The sequence below is a fragment of the Polypterus senegalus genome, chromosome 3, assembly GCF_016835505.1.
Source record: "Polypterus senegalus isolate Bchr_013 chromosome 3, ASM1683550v1, whole genome shotgun sequence".
In the NCBI taxonomy this organism is placed as follows: domain Eukaryota; kingdom Metazoa; phylum Chordata; class Cladistia; order Polypteriformes; family Polypteridae; genus Polypterus; species Polypterus senegalus.
Genome location: NC_053156.1, coordinates 48420037 through 48438818, shown reverse-complemented (window position 1 = coordinate 48438818; position 18782 = coordinate 48420037). Strand labels below are relative to the sequence as shown.

At 38.6% G+C, this 18782-nt stretch overlaps 1 protein-coding gene across 1 annotated transcript in view; it reads right to left on the bottom strand.

The window, feature by feature from the left end:
• Positions 1 to 18782, bottom strand: part of LOC120525117 (neuronal tyrosine-phosphorylated phosphoinositide-3-kinase adapter 1) — a 249298-nt gene that overhangs the window by 155879 nt on the left and 74637 nt on the right. The gene's annotated exons all lie outside the window — the stretch shown is intronic.

The window sequence follows — 18782 nt, the reverse complement described above, 5'->3', positions numbered from 1 at the left end:
TCTATACCCTTGCTGACTGTTCAATAAAATTCAAGTTCTTGCCATGCGTTGATCAATATTTTCCTTAATAATTCCTTCCTTTAATTTACCTGTGATGCATATTAAGCTTACTGGTCATGCTTCCTCCTCCCCTCGGCCCGCAGCCTCTGTCTCGGATTAGCGCAAATACATCGCTCCTGCATGCAAACTATGATACTTAGCACAATGAGGGAAGCAGCAAAATCAACAGGAATGTTCAACCAAATTACAGAAAAAAACCTGATCTAAATCTGTTAAGTAGTTCTCTCGTGAAAAGCAGACAGACAAACAGACAGACAGGCAAACATTGGATTTTATACATATAGAGATAGTTTCAGATGTTCACATGGTATACAGGAGAATTATATTTTATAAGCACAATACTACTGATTTTCTTTTTCCTTTTCAATACAGAAATAGCAGGAAATGATGGTTACACAGTTCCCACATGACTTCTCATCACAGTTTCATCTTACCTATTGCGCTTGGGAAGCTGTACAAGGACAACACCTTTTGGCAGCCAATTAAGGTGGAACATCTTTTTGTCTTTCACCCATGTGACTTTGTCAGGGCTAAATGCACTATGGCTGAATCACTGAGGATGTCACACTTTTTGATTGACAGTTACAGGCACACAATGCAACTGTATATGACATAATACGATTACATATATTAAACTACAACTACAAATCACAGGAAAAGTAATATAGTGTGATGGAAACTTACGTGTGACTTGCTCTCACACACAAAATTACATTTGGCACTAATGTTTGCAATGGTGAAGTCCTCATTCTGCTAGATTGAATCATGCAACATAGGCAGTCCTATCTAAAGAATGGACTCCAAAATGTGCCTTCTCTGCATACTCTAGATGGGACTCACTGATGCCTTTAAGGTCTGACTCATCTCACCACTGCACTGCATTTTATTTCACAAACAGCATGTGTCTCTATTTGCGAAGAGAAGGGTTCAATTAAATTACATTGTACAGTACTTCTTTACCATTATTTTAAAAATTATGGAATAAGAAATTATGCACTTTGATTCCAGTCTTCTTCTTCTTGTTCTTCTTTTTCATTATTTTTATTATTATTATTAAAGTATAGTGACTTTTAAGATAAAAATACACCACAACTGTTCATATATATTTTTTATAATTTTAATGCAAGCTGTTTAAGTGAATTGCTCAGTCTTATCCAGTGAGGCATAACCAGGAACTGAACCAACAAATTTATGGTGCCATGCCTTACCCACTAAATCATACTGTCAGCCTATATGACAATATTTACAAAGGAAATTCTCTAAAGAAATTCTATTGGTAGAGATCAAAATTCGTACAGTCCATGATTATAAAAATTATGTGGTTCTCATTTATACCTTATTGTTTCTGTTCTACTTAGTTAACCATTACATTTTTCAACTGTTGGTAGCACTGCCACCTTACAATTTCAGTGCCCTTGAGTCAGTAAATGCAGTAGGGAATCTTCCTTCAATATCTGTTCTTTCCATAGCATTTAAACACAATCTGGTCAGCACAGTGGCACAGTAGTTAGTGTTGTTGCCTCATAATTTCAGGTACAGAATCTTACCCTGACTTCCATTGAGACAAGTTACCTACCTTAAACCATACGCCGCATAATCAGGCCGGTTTTTTAATAATTTTTAAGCACAGGGAGAAAATTAAACATTTGCAAAATCGGTAATGTAATAAATCAGCAAGAAAAGCAACACTGTAACAATGCACGGAACGAACCAACACACAATCGTCCATGTGGCGTAGCAAGGTGGGAGGTGGGTGTGTACAAAGTGCAGGACCATCTAAGAAGACGCATGTTTGTCGTGGATGCGAATAGCTGTATGTAGTGTGTACAACAGTTTGCTATGCTACACACGGTCGTGCGTCGTAACCGAAAACTCGTTTTTTAAAGACTGCTCACTTCATTGTGTTTTAACCTCAGTTGTAAAGGAAAGTTTTAATGATCCCATGGGATACCCCTCGCAAACAGTTTTACACGCTGCATATGGCGATTTACCTCCGTGAGAAACATGCCTCTATTAACAGTCAACGTGTGGGAGGGGGGAGTGTACAAAGGGTAGGGACGAAAACAGTGGGAGCGTATGAGTCGCACTTAGTGGCAATTCCACGGTTTGCAGCCCGAATGGGATTCAACGGCTTACCCACGCCTAGACACACGCTCGATCTCATGCATAATTATTTATTGAATGCTGAACACTTCCGGAAAGACACGGTTGTCTAAAACAGGTTAGTGTGAGAATACAACAGTAAGTGAATGAAAAGATGGAACTCTGGAGAGAGCAGAATACAACACAATAGTGAACCCGCGGTATAACAAACGCCGCATAATTATTTATTGATGGTTGAACACTTCTGGAAAGACACAGGGACACCCCTCGCAAACTGTTCTACACGCCGCATACAGCGATTCACATCTGCGACAAACAAACTGTTTTACTCACTGCATACAGCGAATCACAGCGACATGATTTTTCCTAGATGGTCCTGTCGCGTCCACCCACACACTCGAAGCATACACACTGCCTGCTCATGTGCCCGGTTGCAAGCCGCGTCCAGCCTCGTTCTCGAAGCATACACACCACCTCGTCATGTGTCCGCTCGCAAGAGAAACTCACGGAGAGCCGCCCACCAGCTGCCTGTGTGTGTGCCTCTGTCTGTCTCTGGCGCAGCTTTCTCTTGCGCTGCCTCTGTGTGAACCGGTCAGGCACAGAGAAGGTCAGCAGCTGACAGAGCGTCTCGACTGTTGCAGGGCCTGCATTGGTGAAGCAGGTGAGACGGTAATGAAACAGAGGCACAGGGCTTATTGGTTTTTAAAGACTGATTCCTTCATTGTGCTTTAACCTCAGTTTTAAAGGATTGTTTTAAGGATCCCATGGGATACCCCTCGCAAACCGTTTCACACGCTGCATATGGTGATTCACCTCTGCGAGAAACATGCCTCTATGAACAGTCAACGTAGCTCGGAGGTACATGACATTAACCTGACCTGCACTGCATGTGGCCTCTACAACAGACGAACATAAATGACGCCATTTTTTTTGTGTCGTCGCGTTCAAGTTGGTGGGCGTGGCCCTGCGAGTTGTCGTTGTATCCAATGGTCTTGGAGTTGGTGGGCGTGGCTCCTTCCTGTGTGCGCCATACAGTAGGTGTCTCACTTGTCGGCGGCTTAGTGAATCCATTCCCCTTCTGGCGTGCTTTTCATGGTTGTCTTGCCTTAGTGAATTATATATATAGATACACATTCAATCCCTTTTCCTTCCCTTCTTCAGATATAGCTGTCCGATTTCACCACTTCCTCTCGGCATTGCGCGTCAAAGTGATTTTTTTGTATTTCGCTGTATTTTGTATTTTGCTAGGAAAATGCAGTGGTGGTCACTGCAGCATTGCTGTGGTTCAGTGACAAGGCATTGGGTTCCCATCATGTGCGTTTATTTATTGCTATTTTTACTCATCCAAATCCCTCCTGCAAAGTTATCAGTCATTAGCATTACAGCAATAAATACTATCTACATGGCCGAAGGAGGTTCAGAAAAGTCGCTACCACACTGCTGTAGTCAGCGTATAATGTCATACAACATAATAAGTCAATGAGTCCAAATTTATTAATTTTATACCCTTAATCCATATTTTCTTTTTTTTTTTGCTCTTTTTCTACATGTTTTGCCTATTTTTACATTTTTCTTCCTAACCCTAGTAACCAGATGGATACACAGACACACACAGATACACTTATCCTTATATTCAGGTGGATGTATTAATGTCCTAGAGACTAACAAACTGGCTTCTTTTACCACTTTGCAAACCTTTAGTTAACATTGGAATTTATAGATAGTGACTAACACCATTTCCATTGGTGGGAAAGGACATGATGGAGTTTGATGAAGTTCACCTGCAAAAGTGGCAAAACACCCACAGTCTAAAGTAGAGGATACGAAATGATTATTTTGTTTTCACTGGATTGTTGTAGGCTAGCAAAGAGCACTGGTCATGAGATTGTATCAAAGCAGGTGGTAATAAAATACTATGTCATGGCTTGTGTGTTTATGAAAGAATCATGGCTGCAAACCTATTACATTCTTATTTTATTGTTAGGCACAGATGGGTAACATCACTTACACAGGGTAGAATTTGAACATGTCCTGGTGAGATTTATAGCCCCTCTCTGGCATCATCACTTTTCAGACTCAAATATGTATACATACTGTTGCTCTGTTTTTGACAAAAGAACCTCAAGCAGCTGCCCTGTGAGTAGGAGTGTGGCTTTGCTTTAAAGAGAATGTAAGCTAAAGCATTTGTTAGTGGGGGTGGGGGTTAAGAAATATTAATGAACCATTTAAAATAGCACAGGTTTGCCATGTTTAAATGCTGTGGAGAACCTGCAGTAAAAACAGGGGCCTACACAAATAAACAGTAAATGAATGTTGGTCAATCCTACATGTAACTGTTTGCAGTTGTGTTACAACTTATGGCTAGTCTGATAAAAATCTTACTGATTTATTTTTATGACCATAAGCACGATTCTTGCACACTAGAGCTTGTACCATATAAAAAGCAATATTTCTGTTTTCCTGTACAAGTGATGGACATACAAAAAGGATGGCATGACAAAGGAAAGGAGATATTTAATATAAAAATAAATATTGAGACTAACCTAATTGTGATTGATACTGTGAATTGTGGCAGTGCTTTTGGATTGCCGGTAGCAGAATTAACATGGATTTTGAATAAATCTTGTCACAGCTTTCTACTCTTGGCCTACACTGAACTATGCAACGTTATAATTAATACAGATTCTACTATTCCGCTCATTAAGGAGCCAGCTGGAATGAGGTGTAAGGGGGAGGAGAAATTTAAACAACTGAATGCATGTGGGTACGTAGGTGTGTCCGTGAAAGTGGCAGCACTAAGCATTTAAACTGCGTGCTCTCTAGTGTGCCATTAGTCTGCATGAATTAATAAAAATGAAAAATGCCGCTAGCCTGAGTGATGGAGCATAGAATATACTGCACCTCAGAGACTGGGGCTCCTTTACTGATCCTACCCCTCAGGTGGTTACACTAGACGGCATGAAACAAGCACAGCTAAAACTTCAAACCTCAATGGGCTCTAGGACTTGGAAAGAGAGCTACATATATAGTATTATGGAACAACAGATTGGTTGGGAAAAAATGTTTTTCCCCAGGGCTTCAAACATTCAAGCAAGGATGCATTTGTCTGCCGGTTTACTCAAGTCAAGGCTCATGGTGTCTTTAGAGAGCTGATGCAGCTGTTGCCCCTTGCTTACAGTACCAGCTGACTAATTTGATACAAATCTATGGTTAGACATTGTCACATGAGACATAAAATGCAATATCTTCAATGACCGTTTAAGCTACAAGATGGAAGCAATGTGGTTTTGCGACTATTTGGCCATTGTAAATACCACTACGTACTTACTGTCTTACTCCGAGAAATCCACTTAAGCTGCCAGTGCTCCAACAGTAGACAAGCAGAGGAGATAAGACACAAATACAAGTATGAGGGGTTTTGGTCTCAACTGAAATATGTGCAGCCATTACATGCTTCTGATGGTGGACAGAGGCCACATAATTTTTTTGTTTTTGCATAATGCTGTTTTATGTATCAGACACTCCATATAGTCATTATGTATTTATTTAATGTATTTTACTTGTACAATTTGAATCTGCCTTAATTCTTGGTTATTTTATGTGGAAGAAGGTAGTAACTAGAAATACTCAAATCAAAGCAGGACCATAGGAAATGGCCTGGCCAAAACAGATTTGATGTAGCCTGTCTAGTTTGAGAGATATTGAGGGTACAAATATCTAGACTGGACTGACAAGGATTTTTATGCAGAATTCAGATAATTTGTATTACTTGTAAGGGAAACACATGAAGTCCTCTTTGTTAAAGGTATTAGATAGAGATTTTAGTTGAATGGAAATGGTTACGCAAAAGAAAAAAGAAATAAATGAATACATATAAATGACACACTAAAGTAGTGGTCACTGGCTAGATGTTCTTGAAATGCCACAAAGGTATTTCTCATGAAATATGAAGCACTTTGAAGATTGTTACACAACTTATTTAGCCATTCAGAGCTGCTTTATGATATACTGAAATAATTTAAATTAGACTCCTGAGTTTCTTGTATGTTAGAATTTTTTATGTTTGAATAAACCAACTTGTGCTCTCTGTTATGCTAAAATCAAATTTGCTTTTGTTAGAAGAAAAGCAAAATACAAACATGAGTTAGACAAATACCTTTTTCTCCGAGACTCACAGCCTTTACAGTCCTTAACCTGTATATATAACTGGAATACTAAGTATAATCTGAAACTTGTAGGTACTATAGCAGAAATATTAAGGATGCATTGTTTCTGATCCAAAGAGGACAGACACCTCTTCACCTAATGACTACAGGCCAGTGTCAGTCACGTCTCACACCATGAAGACATTTGAGAGAGACTGTTCCTGAACTATATGAGTCCTCTTGTAGTATGAGCCCATGGCATTCTGGATTAGGTACTATCTGTCAGGAAGACCACAGTTTGTGAGACTCAAGGACTGTGTTTCTGTTATGGATGTTAGCAACACTGGAGTGCCACAATGAACATTCCTGTCTACTTTTCTCTTCACTCTGTACACCTCAGACTATAAATATGGCACCAGGTCAGATCACTGGAAGAAATTTTCAGATAATTATGCATTTATGGTGTATATTGATAAGATGGATGAGAAAGAGTATAGGAGTCAGGTGGAGAAGTTTTTTCTTGGTGCAAAGAGAATTGTCTGCATCTTAACATCAGCAAAACCAAGGAAGTGGTTTATTGACTTTTGCCACATGCTAAAGCTTATATGACTAGTCACTATTCAAGGAGTGAATGTGGAGGTGGTCTACTCCTACAAGTACTTGGGGTTCCATATTAATGACAGCTTAGACTGGTCACGGAAAACACAGAAGAACTATATAAGAAAGGGCAGAGCAGGCTCTTTTTCCATAGGAGACTCAGTTCCTTTAATGCGGAAAGTGACATTCTTCACGTGTTCCATAATTCTGTGATGGCTAGTGTGATTTTCTATGTTGTGGTGTTCTGGGCTGGTTGCATCACTTCAAAAGAAGCCCACTGAAGTGGGATAATTAAAAGGGTAAGCTTAGTTATAGTACACACTCTAGACCCCCTGGAGGTAGTAGCGAAGGAGAGAATTAGAACAAAACTGAACACCATTATAAACAATGCTGCACCTCCTCTCTCTGACACTCTCACACTGAGGATTTTCAGCCAACGATTTATCAGCAGAATTGTGTCAAGAAAGGGCTACTAGGGCTACTAGGGCTCCTTTGTACCAACAGCAATATGTCTATATAATGCCACACTGTGTCTATGACAGCCAAGTCAGAACTTTTCTTTTCTTTTTTTTAATTTTCTTGCTTTATAGTCATTCTCATGTGTGCTCAAATCAAAATGTGTGTGTTTATTTATTTACTTAAATCATTTCTGTAAAAAGCCCCAGGAATAAATAAAGTTCTATCTATCTATCTATCTATCTATCTATCTATCTATCTATCTATCTATCTATCTATCTATCTATCTATCTATCTATCTATCTATCTATCTATCTATCTATCTATCCATCCATCCATCCATCTAACTAACTAACTAAAGCAAACCTTTTATTAAATGTGTTTTATTAGTAGAAAAGGCTGGTAAAACAAGGCATGTTTTCATTTTAAGTCAAGTACCCTGATTGATATAAAGAAAGATTTAACTAATAATTCTCCCTATATAACTGCCTGGTATTTAACAGCAAGTTAGTCTCCCACTTGCTTCAGAATAGCTTAAATTCATCAGGACATACTGTACATACTAAGTACTCAACAAGGTGTTAATTGAATGGTACAGGATAGATGACCCATTTAGAAATGTTGACATGTAGTGGAGCACCAGATGGGCAAAGATGTTCATACACCTAGTGGCATTCAAATGTTGACTTGCTCATATTAAGTGAGTTATGAAAACACATTCCACATCCTTGCACCTCCATCACCCACCTTTACTTGCAGACACCCAACATGATATATCCATGGGCTCTTGACCATACCCTGGACCTATCATCAATATGAATCCAAAAAAAGTAAGCTTTTTTTATTTGGTGTTTTTTTGTCCCTTATGTTTGTGTGCATTAGACCACTGCAAATCATACCTTTGCTCTTAATCAACAGGCATGGACATCAGTTAGGTTGTTAACAAACCGACAGGCCTATCAGAAGAAGCCTATCAGAAACAGGCATTTTTAGGCACAACTGTTATACTCAGCTGTTAGATGACTAACTATAGCCCACCTGTTACTGTGCACAATTTCAGTCAGTCACCAACAGGGTATCAGCTGGCTCAATGTTATTTTGGTCATGGCCCATTCATGATACACTCTTGATGTTGTGTGAAAACATAAGAATGGTTGCTTTTGCTAACATACTTTTATGTGCAATTGGTGTCCATTAGCATGCCATGCACCAAATCACTTAAAAGTTGAGTTATTTTCATTTACCGTGTGAATTGCCCAGACACTACCACTGGTACCTGCCTTCCTGCTTTAAATAGCATTGCTGGTACACACAATGCCATCAGTGACACTGGTGGGATAGATGGGCTGCTAAGTAGCTACTAAGTTTATACACTGTAAGCATTGCATTTAAATGAAAAAAAACATTTACAATATTTTGTTTAGAAAGTCAGAATAAAATTCAAGAATGCAGACTAAATATTATACAAAGTAAATACATACTACTAACATACACTGTTTTACTAAACTGAACATATGTTTCACTATTTTTGTAGGGCACATCCATTATTAAACACTTTTCAGAAACATTTATTTACTTAATCCCAAGTGGCAAATTAGTACTTGCTTTTCAGATAAAATTGAGATCTTACTTAAAAAAGGTTGTCAATCATAATCTTGAATGTTTGATACAACAGCCCACTGACTTAATGGTAAAGTTTGTAACAACTAACAATAGACATATCTGCTTTTCTAATTGGGATGAAGTATGCCAGGATAATTCTCAATTCCATCATTTCTTGCACAGTGCACATAAATTCAGAAAGACAGAGTGTGTGGCACAAGCCATTTATATTGTTATTTCTTTGGGTAGTTCATATTCCTAAGTGATGATTTTTGTGTAAAGTAGTGCAGATGGCATTTACTTCTGTTGCCCACTAAGGCTCTATCTATGTAGATACTGTATGTTTATCAGCCACTGGGTTTTCTCTAGACATAATGAAATGCTGTTAATTTGAAGAACTACTGAATATGATTGTGTCTGTAAGTACCCAATCAAAGACAATCATTCTATTCAATTTAGCTTCCTGCTTTCAATCCATTACTGTTGATATAGGTTCTGGGCCCCTGTAATCCTATGTTGGAAACTATCTTGAAAATGTATGAGCAGATGAATCTCTCACTGTACTTCAAAAGTAAGACATGATGCCTCTTGTGCCATTCTAATTAGTATCCCTCTCTCTTTATTTGTGACTCCTACATGTGAACACAACCTTTGTTTCAAGATTCCAAAGTGCTTATACCACACTTGCGGACTGATATAACATACATCATTAATTTGTACAAAAAAAAAATTGCCAGAAACCATTGGGTTTGAAAAGTAAGGCAAGACTCTCATATTTGGCTGAATAGATTGTTTGGACATATCGATATGTCTAGAGTTGTACTGATACATTTTAAGACTAGCATGCATGGATTAAAACATTTACCCACCATTCTCGGCTTCACACACCACCATTTATGTCTACATGTTAGCTAGTTATATATGGTGTTTTCTTTATCTTAACATCAGCCCACACTGTGATATAAATTTTACTTCTAAGTGGAGACCTCCTCGCATGCCTTAACATTTGATTATAATAATACAAGCAACGTGGCACATTTTTTTCAATTCTGAGTTCTTTCTGCTGTTTTTCTTTTACAATGGCAGTGTGCAAGGTGAGCCTGGCAATTTAAGTATTGTGACACCTGAAAACTCTCATTTTTTGGATTCCGTTGTCATGAAACAGAATATCAATCCATCCATTCATCCATCCCTTCATTGAACTCACTTTTCCATTTCAGATACTAAGAATCTGAGTGGTGCAAGAAAGAAACCAGGACTGAATGCCAGCGTAACAAGGGCAGCCTCATTCATGTACTTATTCACAGACAGAATATTCATTTTTATCAGTTTACCTATCATGCACATCTTAGGAATTAAAAAGGAAGCTTGAGTAGCCACAGACAAAATCAAACTGTTGTCTGGAGAAACTTGTTTAGATCATGAGACAGTAACTTACTTGTTTTTTCAGGTTGTTCCTCATTTTTCCATGTTTCAGACTATTATTTCTATCCACTGCCTAAACATGTTTTTTTTTCATGAGCAGACAGAAACTAGAAAACACCCTTACAAAATTTTGTAAAGGTAGTCTGTGTGGTTAAACGGGCCCAGGTCTAGGAAGCAGTAAGAAATCACCACTAAACACTATGCCGAGCTAAAATACAATATGAGTGGTTACTTTTTATTGGTACTTGTGCTTCCCCTTCAACTGACTTCTTCATTTCGGACAGCACAATTCTGTGTGTGCAGAAAATTTAAGATATTTAAGTTATTTAAGATAGGCAGACACTAACAAAAAGGTATGTGTGTGTATACATTTCAGAGGAACAATGTGCAAGATGTAAGTGGCTTTGAATGTAGAAATATAGTTGGGTGACAGCCATGACACAATTAGGTTGTCAATAACAGAAGACCTGAAATTTCACTAGCAGACCATCCACCTAAGAATGGTCCTGTGCTTAGGTACAAACTTTTGAAGAAAAAGGAAAAAACATAGCTGGTAGCATTTATGAAGAGAAACAGGAGGTCATCAGTTCAATCAGTTAATTATAACTCTGGCAACATATAAAATGCAAAACATGCCATACTTTATAATAGTTAGGTTATGGATGCTGACAAAGCAAACTAGTTCAATTTCTATCAGGATAAAACAAGAAGATGCATTTGCAATTTGCAGTGGGTGAAGAACATGCATGGAAAGGCACTATCTGGACTGTTCAGCCATTAGTCCTGCTGATTGATACTGATAAAAGCATCAAGACTGAGCAAAAACCTCAGGAGTACATCCTGCTAGGTGTCAAGAATGTGATCTTGGGGTTTTAGCGCATATTTTTAGTAGATAGATAGATAGATAGATAGATAGATAGATAGATAGATAGATAGATAGATAGATAGATAGATAGATAGATAGATAGAGAACTGTACTTGTCCACGGGGGAAATTTGGCTTTTCACAGAACCTCTTTAAATAAATAATTTAATTATATCTTCTTTAAAATACTGTATTTTGTGAGGTGTGTTTTCAGGGAACATGTTGAGTCTTTTGATAAAGGCTTAGCAATGTTGGAATGACACGGGATATGTGATCATCAATGCCAGTCAGGATCATTTTATCAGGGCAAGAGTGTACTTATCACAGGATCAGTGTACCTACCAGCAACTGGTCTTATTTGATAGTACTGGAGTGCATCAGGGATCATGACAGTTAATTCAGATTGGTAGCCCCTTCAGTTGACAGATATGAATACTAAACAAACATCCATCGAGTTTAAATTGAAAAGCTAACCCCATTCATCATTGAACACATTAAAATTAACAGGGGCAGAATCACTATATCTCATATTTCACACTAAAATTTGGCTTTTCATGAAGAATTCACTCTGTTCCTTTGAAATGGGTGATCAACTCACTATCACTGTAGTCAGGTGTGCCTTATAAAGTGAAACTGTGTATTAATTCAATTTTTAATCTTTTAGTATTTATGTCCTGAGTATGACATTTACCTGCATCCAGCCCTGCAACCAGGTCCTCCAACTTGAAAGGGAAAATTCAGGGGTTGATAGCAGGACTGGCACTCTAGCCACTGTAAAACACCTCAAACTGTTCCATTCCATTCAAACTAGTGTGGTGCTGAGGTCTCATCTGTTTCACGGCTGCACTTGGGTCCTAATTTGGGATCCTAAGAAGGTTCGTCATGTGATTGTTATAGCAATTCGCTCTATCAATGCATACTCCCAACCTCTCTCTCTCTCTTTTAATATTTAGGTTTTCACATGACTTTTAAATTACATATTAATCTAATGTTTGAAAACATTGGTGATCAAGGTCTTGAGAGAGTATTTTAAAATGTCATTTTACCCCAGTGAAAGATTATAAAACCAAATAGCATCTCTTTACATTTAGGAAATTGGAGGATATAGCAATTATTCCAACACAGAAAGACATTTACATTTTATTTCTGAAGGAAACAAAGCTTTGAAGGAAAACCTACTCTGCCTCTTTTTGCTAGGCAATAAAGCTGTATAGTATTGCTGCTGAAGAGTAACAACAGTAATGACAGCCCAGTGTGTAGAGTACAAGATTTTCAATTTCCGGGATTTAGCCATTGACAGCAGAAACTATCACAAGTCTTGAGATCTAACACTTCTATGAGTCAGATCAATTACAGTTTATTGCACTGCAATATTCCATTCAACAAGTAGCAACATGAAAACATGTCTGTGTCATTAAGAAGTCCCCATTCAAAATGTATACTAAAAAAATAATATCCAACATAGGACCAAAACAAAGATAGGACACAAGTAATTGGCAGTCAAAGCATAAATGTTAAAAAGGAGACAGCAATGAATAATGTGGTTATTCAATGTGATTAGGCAGTTGCTCTGAAGATAAGATAAGCCTATTTAGCTATATACACATTACTTTACATTCAGTTATTGATTATTATCGTCTGCATCTTTTGGGATGTATGACAATCTGAAGGGAAATTTGGGGGTAGCAAACACAATAAATTTTGTTAGTTGTATGAGGTCAGTGAATTAAAAAACATTAGAAACATACACCTCAGTGTGTTTTTGCCTCAACCTTAAGAACACTACAAACAATGATGTTAATTTCAAGTTTAAGCTTATTGCGATTATGAAATATGCAGATCAGATGCTTCACAACTTGGCATTCAACAAAAAAACAAGTGTTCTTTGTCCTTAGTTGAGGATTTCTCTTGCATCATAGTGACTAACCAGAATCGCAGAACAATCTCAAGAAAGTATGCAAAAATTCAAAACAGAGCTGCTTCTGCGCAAAGTCTCAACTTAGGTCTACTGCTGAGCCTATACTTCAAAATCAATGATGAAATAAGATAAACAATGACTGAAGGCTTTCCTATTTTAACTGTTATAATCTTTAAAGATGAGATTAAAAAAAAGAAAAATTAACCTCTGGCAAAAATGCATCAATCAATTATGAAATTATGCACTAAATAGCAGATTTTTGGGATGTCAAAGTAATAAACAGTGCCTATACAAAGTAATCAACCTCTTGGAAGTTTGCACATTTTATTGTTATAAAACATTGAATCACAGTGAATTTAATATGGCTTTTTTGATGCTGATCAACAGAAAAATTGAAAGCACATCACTGAAAGCAGCTATTTTCACGGCGAACTCTAAAGATTCTTCTATGTGGATTTTCTTTTCTCCAGCTTTTATCTTCTTTATTAATTTATTATCTAAAGATATTTCTCTAAAGATTTGTGGCATACTGAGCACCTTATATTTATTGCTTTATAAAAATACTTAAATAACTACAGTACGTCAAATACCTAAGTAGTCATGTACTGTATACCAACTCTGATTCCCGCACTACAACAATTAAGTGTAGGAAAGTTGCACAATAACCAGTGCTCAGTGCTCTAGCAGAAAGTTCTTGAATCTATACATGCACTGCAGCTAGTTTTATGCCAATTTCACAATAAAGGAGCTTCATTCCCAAAGGAATTGTTAACCATAACTGTATACCAAAATATACTAATAAACACAAGCTAAAAAGCTCAAAACTCAAGATAGAGATTATGTTACATTTTACAAAAGTAATAAATACATATATTCTTAAACCCACTCAATCTAGTATCCAGTTGCAAGGGGCCACAGCCTATCCCAATAGTACAACACATGTTGTTGCCGAGCACACACTCTTAAACACCATACTGAAGTAAATATAGAGTTTTCAATTAATCTGTTTGTTGCTGAGAATGTCAGTAGAAAACTTGTACAGAGAGTAGAGAACATACAAACTGCTAGACAACGACTAGGTTTGGGATTCAAATAAAGGACCCTGGATTTATAAGGCAACCATGCTAACCATTGGCTCTTCTGTTGTCAGCTCAAGAATTATGAATAATTAGTATTTCCACGTTCCTTGCTGTTTTGAAGCAGATTGAATTATGATCATTTTTGTCTTATATTCACACAAATTATATAAAATAAAATGAAAAAAAATAACTTGCTGATCCACAGAATATTAAGCAACATCTTTCATTCTCATGGCTATTCTTGCACCAATCTTTCCATGGCCATCTTACAGTATGTGTGCTTTATTTACAGTTTTAGATCACCTTTTGATCCATAAATGCTTAAAAGACCTTAGACTGATTTATTGATCTACCAAGGTATTTAATTTAATGTATCTGAGTGCATGCAAAGTCCTGAGTTTACTTTGTTTTTATTCCAGCATGGGAATAGCCTTTCTATTTTTCTTTTCCTTTTTGAAAAACAAAGCTCACTTTTGCTTGGCTGGCTTTGTTGGGGCTTGATAATCAAGCTAGAGGTCCTTTGCCCTAGTCGCAGTATATCAAGGTTACAGCTCTTCACACCGACACCAAAGTTCTTACTAAATGCACAGTAAGAGTAAGCAATGAATGTTTTATGGAGCAGGGTGACAAAGCCGAGATTAAATTGCCTCCTTGTTCGAATATTTTCTCAAAGAAGACAAGTGGTTTATACACAGCATGCTGGAGAAACTGAAGTGAAGTGGTTTTTATTCTGACTTGGTGCCAGGACATTTGCAGGCTCTTCCTGGTGTCTCAGTATTTCTCTGTGATCTTGTTGCTGATTTATCTTGTGTTCTGCGTTGTTATCTGTGTGCTTGCAAAGTCCCTTGTGATTGTGCCCACTAAAAAAGGCACAATTTCAGCTAAAGGCTGATTGATCGATTTAAGACTAAACTTGATCTATAACATTAGCCTTTAAAGCTAAATGCCATTTTCAAGTGAATTACCCCAGATGCTGCTGTGGTTCTACTGAGCGTCCTTGAGGGCTATATTGAGAATGTGACATTCTATACCAGGAATGCACAAATGGCTTTTGGGAGGGTCTAAGACATGGCCATTCTGGGTCCAGTGACTCTCTAAGAAAACTTTATCTGAGTATACTGAATCCAGAGGCACTTACTTTCGAAAACGTAATACTCAATTGAAAGTAGACATGTTTGTTCATTGAACAAATAACAATACTCATTGCCAAATAGTAATGTGAAGGGTCCCAGTTTACAATTCTCATTCAAATGTCAAAGTGGTAGTTCATTCTGCATCAGTATAATATCTGCAAACTATGCATTGTAAGAAGTTAAGAGGTACTTCAAACACTTCAACATATAACACCTCAAGCCTATTTTCAACATGACTTAGACGAATGTACAGGCAATCTTCTGTAGTAGTTAAAAAATCACTGGCTAACTATAAGTTGTGGTATAATTATAAGAAAGCCTGTCACTGCTGGAATTTAAGAAATACGGAACAAATGAGCCATTCAATTTAATTGTTTTAGTGTAAAACATGCAAAAAATGAATGAAATGAAAATGCCAGCACTGGTAACACAGTTTCAGTATTTTCTCCAATAGATTACTAGTGGGAGTGTGAAGGTTGTCTATTCCTGCACACCCCCACCTCATACAATGACTATATTAAACACCCCCCACACTGCCAACCAAGGTGACCATGGAAACGGAATGCTGCAGACACTGCACAGCTGGTCAGGTTTCCCTCTTACAATGAAATCAAAAATTCTGCTTTATATTGTCTTGTGCAAGGAAGTTCCAATAGCTGGAGCTAAGTGGCAGTTCAAAAATTACCCCTTTTTACAAAGTGCTCATTTTGTTTTTTTAGCCCATGTTACTAGACCTATAGCACAGGCTAACCCTTGTTGATGTCACTGGTTTGTACATTAAAATTAAAAGAAGGGTAAACAATGTATTACAATTTAATGTAGGCTAATGTTGAACTTCAAAGAATAACAAAAATAAAACAAAAATAATTTCATAGCTTGTTTTTTCTTGTTAGACATATAATTTATTTTTTAATAATAAATCTAAAAATCAATATGTATTTCACTCATGAGTGTCCAAAATTATTCATTCTTCCAAATAAACAAAACTAAGATAATAGGTTAGTTTAGACACTAGAAAATACATCTTTTACTCATTTAAATCTATCTGACAAAAATCTATCTGGTCAATTTCAGAACGTTTAATTCCCTCTGGTCAAAGAAATCAAACTATATTGTGTTGTTCAAGAATGGTGTAATTCTGTGGAGGAGCATCCATGTTCATTTGATCTTGGCTTCAAGCACACTAATAGCAAAGTGCTGTGCTGTGTATGCTCAAATTACCCATAAGCCATTTTGAACAGGTTGTTTTGTGACAGCTTCAAAAGTATCTGTTGTGGTTACCGTGTCATTTTCAGATTGACTTTACTTTTTGATTTACCCTTGTATATATCTTGTGGTCCCCGGCCGGGGCTGGAGCCCAGCCGGGACGCCCAGGAGGAGGAGAGGAGGGCTTGTGCCTCCTCCAGACCGCGAGGGGGCGTCCGTCCTGGTTATATTGGGGACCACGGGTACAGGGCTTGGAAGCCCAGCCCTGTAGGGACCCGTGGTCACTGCCAGGCGGCGTCCCGATGCCGGTTTACCCCGTGTGGTCTTTGGCCGGGGATGGAGCCCGGCCGGGACACCTTGGAAGACCGGAGGAGGGCGTGTGCTCCTCCAGACCAAGAGAGGGCGTCCGTCCTGGTTATGCAGGAGGCCTCGGGTAGGGGGGGGCTTGGAAGCCCAGCCCTGTAGGGACCCGTGGCCACCGCCAGGCGGCGCCCCAGTGCCTGTTTATCCCGGGAGCCCGGCACTTCCGCCACACCAGGAAGTGCCGGGGGGAAGACGACCGGGGAGACACAGTATTCCTCGCATCCCCGTTATACCCTCTGATCTCCCATTTCAATTCAGATACCTCCAATTTCCAGTAAGGCTCTGCTGCACGATGACAAGTAATAAGTCTCAGGAACAGACCCTACAAAAGGTTGCCATTGATTTCAGGCAAGATTGCTTTTCTCCTGGACAACTATACGTTGCATTCTCAAGAGTGAGCTTGCGCAGCTTCGTCATATTACAACCAGAGTGCTGAACTGACAACATGATATATAAAGAGAACTATAATAATCGTAATAAACGAACAATAAAACAGCGGAGAACCCGTGGATTAAATAAAAATGTAGCTTCCTTGGCAAAGCAAGGAAAAAGGATGGCTTTATATGTCATTCGTTTATAAAACAGCGGAAAAGCTGTGTAAAGGCTGCTTCACAAAAAACCAGCGGAGCGCCTTATATGAGCAGGCAGTGAGCTAAAGAAGGGAATCAATAAATATCTATAATCGTAATAAACGAACAAAAAATAGCGTACAAGCCGCGGATTAAATAAAGGAAATGGGTACCAGTAAAGTAAGTCTCGAATAGCTACACAATAACTATAACAATCGTAATAAACGAGCAATAAAACAGTACAGAACCACGAAGCAAGGAGAAACGACGGCCTTATATGGCGTTCGTTTATAAAGCAGAGGAGAAGCTGTGTGAAGGCAGCTACACAAAAAAACAGCAGAGCGCCACATTCTGAATGTATTCCTCGCATCACCGTTATACCCTCTGATCTCCCATTTCAATTCAAATGCCTCAAATTTCCAGTAAGGCTTTGCTTCGCGATGACAATTAATAAGTCTCAGGGACAGACCCTACAAAAGGTTGCCATTGATTTGAGGCAACATTGCTTTTCTCCTAGACAACTATACGTTGCATTCTCAAAAGTAATCTCAGTGCACAGCTTGGTCATATTACAACCGGAGTGCTGAACTGACAACGTGGTATACAAAGAGACAGATAGTTATTGGTATATTTTCCCACAGTTTAAAAAGGTTTTCTTTTCTTCTTAATAAAAATTTAAAAGCAGTTCTTCGTTGCTGCGAAGCACAGGGATTTTGCTATATACAGTAATATATATGTAGATATATATATATGTATGTATGTGTATATATATATATGTATATATGCATATATATGTGGATATGTATATATATATATGTGTGTATATATGTAGATCTGTATATATATGTATATATGTGTCTGTGTGTATATATTGTCAGGGATGCCAGGGGCAACGACCCGGCCAGGACGCCGTGAGGGACCGGATGTGGGTCTGCGCCCACCCTGTATCACGTGGGGGCCGCTGCCCTGGTTGCTTTGGGGGCCACGGGTTAAGGGCATGGAAGCCACACCCTGCAGGGGCCCGTGGTCACCGCTAGGAGGCACCCCAATGCCTTGGGGACCTGTTACCTCAGCACTTCCGCCACACCAGGAAGTGCCGGGGGGAAGACGACAGGGGACACCCGGACGGCTTCCGGGTGCGCAGCCGCCACTTCCGCCACACGGGGGTGTGTCTGCGGGAGATTGCCAGGAAGCAGCTGGAGCCCATCCGGGTTCCTATAAAAGGGGCCGCCTCCCTCAAGTCATTGGTGGAAGTCGGGTGG